This window comes from Opisthocomus hoazin, chromosome 3 (genome assembly GCF_030867145.1).
Source record: "Opisthocomus hoazin isolate bOpiHoa1 chromosome 3, bOpiHoa1.hap1, whole genome shotgun sequence".
In the NCBI taxonomy this organism is placed as follows: domain Eukaryota; kingdom Metazoa; phylum Chordata; class Aves; order Opisthocomiformes; family Opisthocomidae; genus Opisthocomus; species Opisthocomus hoazin.
In genome coordinates this window covers 114628-119199 of record NC_134416.1, presented here as the reverse complement: position 1 = coordinate 119199, position 4572 = coordinate 114628, and the positions used below count along the sequence as shown (strand labels likewise).

The 4572-nt window shown below is 61.3% G+C and overlaps 1 long non-coding RNA gene across 2 annotated transcripts; it reads left to right on the top strand.

Moving 5' to 3' along the window:
* Positions 1-322: 322 nt before the first annotated feature.
* Positions 323-2023, top strand: LOC142360793 (uncharacterized). Of its 2 annotated transcripts, none has more exons than XR_012763355.1 (3): positions 323-670; positions 1485-1830; positions 1917-2023. It is a non-coding gene; the product is annotated as an uncharacterized LOC142360793 (long non-coding RNA). The 2 variants fall into 2 exon arrangements; XR_012763356.1 differs by lacking the exon at positions 323-670 and adding an exon at positions 1041-1106.
* Positions 2024-4572: the final 2549 nt, after the last annotated feature.

Below are 4572 nucleotides of genomic sequence, written 5' to 3'. Positions count from 1 at the left end.
AGCGTCGTCCTTGGTCCCGCCACAGCCCCCGCTGCGCGGGACGAAGGGTAGTTCTGTGGCCGGTTCCGTGTGTTTCTGCATCCTTCCCGCTGCGCCCGGTCCCCGGAAAGCGGTGCGGCCGCGCCTGGAGAGCGCGTGCCGCGGGGCTCGCTGCTGCCACCCGGTGAGCAAAGTGCGGTACTGCGGCTCGGGTGGCGCCAATGCGCGGTGGCGCCGAGTCCAAGAGCTCGCTGCTGCCACCCGGTGACCAAAGTTCAGTACTGCGGCTCGGGAGGCGCCAATGCGCGGTGCGCCGTGTCAAGCGCTCGCTGCTGCCACCCGGTGAGCAAAGTTCGGTACTGCCGCTCGAGTGGCGCAGGTGCTGTGCGCGCTGAGAGGAGCCGTGCCCCGTGTGTCCGGCGCTGCAATAAAGAACGCCTGCCTGCTTGCTGAAATGCCCAAACGGCTTCAGAGAGTCTTTGTGTTTGCCCAATGACGGCATCGTGGGCTCCAAGCCGTGGGCCGGGGCTGGAGGAGCCCCAGGTGCGGGCAGCGGGGCTCATGGCGACGGCCCCTCCCTCTGCCGGTGGAGGGCCCGGTGCTGCCGTGGCCCGGGTGGCTGTGGAGGGGCCGGTGCGAGCCGAGGGAGGAGCGGAGCCGTAGCCGGGTTGCGGCTGCAGCGAGGGAGAAGGTGAGCGCGGGGTGTGGGAAGGGGTGGATGGAGCGGCGGGTCCCGGGGAAAAGCCCCCGGGAGGGCGGGATCCGTGTCGGGGGCAAGGAGCGGCGGGGGTGCGGCGCCGTGTCGGAGCCGCGAGTCGGGGGCTGCCCGGAGGGGGAGGCGCGCGGCAGGGCGCTGCCCGGAGCCGTGCGGGGGTGCCGCCCCGTGGCGGCGGCGCGGGCTGCCCGGTGCCGGAGCCGGAGCCGGAGCCGGAGCCGGGCGGCGGCGCCGCGCCGTACCCGCTGTCGCCGCCCTCTGGCCGCAATGCGGTACTGCAGCCCGGCGCTCCGCGCAGGGACTGGCCCCGCCGGCGCGCCGTCGGCGCGTGGCGCATGCGCGGTGCGGCTGAGCGGCATGGCGGCGGCCGGGTGGCGGGTGCTAGGGCGGCGGGGGAGCAGAGAGGCCAGCGGTGAGGCGCGGGCTCCCCTCCGGCGGGTGCGGGGGTGCATGGTGGCTGCCCGAGGGTGGTGGGACGGGAAGCTTCGAGCCGCCCGCTGCGGCGGGCTGCTGGTGCGCTGGAGGCGAGCCGGGTGCGGGCAGCCCCGGGGCCAGAGGCGGGAGGTGATGGAAGGGAAGAGGGGAAGGAGGCGGGCACCCCCCGCAGCTCGGCAGCGCTCCCCCGGCCCCGCTCGCCCCGCGCAGCCGCCGCCAGCTCCAGCACGTCCCCTGAAGCCTGTCCCGGAGCCCCCGGCCTCTCCCAAGGCCCGTGGTGCGGGCGGCACGCTGGCCCTCGAGCGTGCCTCAGTCTCCCTTAACGCGGTCGCCGCTGCTTCTTTCTGTGTGGCAGGGGCCGCGCTGAGGACGCGTTTGTCCGTTCCTGCCCTGGGGATGCCGTTGGCTGCGCCCGCTCCAGGCTTGTGTGGGCTGCGTGTGCCGGGCCTCGCTCTCCTGGTGGCGAAAAGGGAGAGGCGGAGCGCTGAGTGGCTGCGGACAGGAGCTGGCGTGGCTGAAGCTGGAGAGTCCCGAGAAGGCTGAAGAAGAAATGGAAGGCCACCAGGCTGGCAGCTGCCTGGCGCTGCAGGCAGGAGAGAGCCTGCCTCTGCGGGTGAGGAAGGCTCCCTCTCGGTAGCCCGCAGCAGGCCAGGCCGCCAGCGTGCCCCGCAGGGTCTGTATGTGTCACCAGCAGCAGCATGGTACGGTTGTGGAGCGCGCGAGCGAGGCTCCGTGGCTAGGGAGCCTCGTCTCGTCAGAGCTGCGGGACATGCGTGTTTTTTCTTAGGTAGAGGACAGCCAAGCGACCGGAGTTACGGAAGAGGAAGGGAGGAGAGCAGGAGAGAGAAGCGTCTGAAGCGGCAGAGTCTCCCGGCAGCGCCGAGAGCGAGAGCTGCGGTGAGTGCCGGGCCCTCGGGGCCCTGTCGCCCCTCTTCTGCGTCCCGAGCTGTCCCCTGGATCCCTCTCTCTCCCACGCTGCTGTGATTTTTTTTTTTTTTTCTTTTTCTTTTCCTTTCCATGTACCTCCCGCCTTCTGTCTGTGTTTGTGTCCTGCTCCCTCTCCCTCTTTTTCTCCCTCCAGAATTTCTCTAGCTGGCTCCCTGTCTCTATTTCTCTGTCCTGCTGCCTGTCCGGTAGTTTCTTGCTATACGTCCCTGTTCAGCCGGCTCTCCCTTTTTTGCCTTTCTCTCCTTCTCTGTCCTGCTTCATGGCCCTTTCTTGTCTTTCTCTCTCTCTCTGTTCTCTAGCCCCTTGCTGGTTTGTTTTGGGGTTTTCCTGCACCCCCGCTCCCTTCTTGGTCTCTTTGTCTAGATCTGACCCTTTCTTTGTTTCTCGGTCCCTTTTTTCCTGTTCGCTGTCCTTTTTCTCTCTCTGTCTGTGTGTCCTGCGCTCCGTTGCCATCTTTGTCTCTCCTTTCTTCTTCATCTCCTCCCCCTGCCCCCATCTCTCTCTCCCTCTTTCGCGCTCACCGGCCCTACGCTTTCTTGCTCCGTCTCTGCAAGGCTCCTTGTCCCTGTTTTTCTTGATTTCTCTACCTCTCTGGCATTTTCCTTCGACCTTTCTTTCTCTCTGAGCTCCTCGGTCTTCTCCCTTGTCTTATTTTCCTCTTCCTAGTGCTCTGCCCTGCTCCCCATCGCTTGTTTTCTCTCTCCCGTTTCTCTGCCCTGCTCCCCCACTCTCTGTCTCTTTCTCCATCCCCATCTGCTGCTCCACAGCAGTGTTTTTCCTTTCTCCAGCTTTCTGACCTACTCCCCCCACACCCTGGTTGACCTTCCCAGGTTTTGTTCTGCATCTCCATCCTGCAGCTGTCCTGATCTGTCCTTTTATGCCCTTCTCTTTCTGTCTCTTTTCGTGTGTCCCCGCTGCTTTTTTCCCATCTCTGTCCAGATTCCTGTCCCTTTCCTTTCTCTTCTTGCTGTCCTGGTGCCCTGCTTCCTCTTGCTGTTTTTTCTGCCTTTCTCTCTCTGCACCATTCCCTCTCCCATCCTTTATTTCTCTATCCCCCTGTGCAGATAGCTGTCCCTTCTTTCCTTTCTCTCTTCCTCGGTATTTTTTTCTGTCTCCATACCTCTCTCCCACTGCCCGTCACGGTCACTTCCCCCCCCCGCCCGCCCATGCTGTCCTGCTCTCTGTCCCTTTTCTCTCTCTGTCATTATGTCCTGCTCCCTGTGTCTGTTTTTTTAATTCCTCCCTCACTGTCCCTCAGCCCGGTGCTGTTTCCCTTCTCCGCCTCTCTCTCCTGCTGCCCACTGAGGCTTTTCCCCCTCCATCTCTGTCCTGCTCCCCTGTCTCTTATTTTTGCCTGTCTTTCTCTTTATCCTGCCTCCCTGTCCCCTTTTTCTCTCTCAGTATCACCTTGTCCCACTCCCTTTCTCTGACAATCTGTCCTGCTCCTTGTCCTTCGCTTTCCCTTCTCTATCATTCCCCATCCTTCTTCTGGCCTTTCTTCCTTCTCTTTCTACCCTGCTGCCGCAGTGCTTCTTTCTCCACCGCTGTCCTGCTCCCTGGCCCTTGTTTCCTCTCGCCGTCCCTCTGTCCTGGTTCCTGTGCCCCGGTTTTTCTGTTTCTCTGTCCTGCTGCCTGTCTGGTTGTTTCTTGCTAGACCTCCCTGTCCAGCCGGCTCTCCCTTTTTGCCTTTCTCTCCTCCTCTGTCCTGCTTCCTTGTCCTTTCTTCTCTTCTTCTGTCTCTCTGTCCTCTAGCTCCTTGCTGGTTTGTTTTGGGGTTCCCTCCCCGGCACCCCACCACCACCGCACCCCTTCTGGGTCTCTTTGTCTAGATCTGACCCTTTCTTTGTCTCTGTGTCGTGTGCTTTGTTGCCATCTTTGTCTCTCCTTTCTTCTTCATCTCCTCCCCCTGCCCCCATCTCTCTCTCCCTCTTTCGCGCTCACCGGCCCTACGCTTTCTTGCTCCGTCTCTGCAAGGCTCCTCGTCCCTGTTTTTCTTGATTTCTCTACCTCTCTGGTGTTTTCTTTCGACCTTTCTTTCTCTCTGAGCTCCTCAGTCTTCTCCCTTGTCTTATTTTCCTCTTCCTCGTGCTCTGCCCTGCTCCCCATCGCTTATTTTCTCTCTCCGTTTCTCTGCCCTGCTCCCCGTCCCTCCCTCCTTTTTCTCTCTGTCATTCTTTCCGCTTCCCTGGACCTCACTCTCTCTGCAATCTCGCGTCCTACTCCCTGTTTGTATCCCACCGTCCTGGTCCCCATCCCTCTCTTTGCCTCTCTATCCCTCTGTCCCTGTTTTTTCTTTCTCCGTCTCTCTGCCCTGCTGCCTAGTTCTGTCCAGTTCCCTTTCTGTTTGCTGGGTTGTTTTTTTTTTTTTTTTTCTCGCTTCATTCCTCTGCCTTGCTCTGTGTATTCTGTCCTCTCACTCTCGCAGTGTCCTGCTGTGTGTTACCCATCCTTCTCCCTGTTGTTTTTTTTTTTTTCCTCTTGCTCTGTCCCTCTGT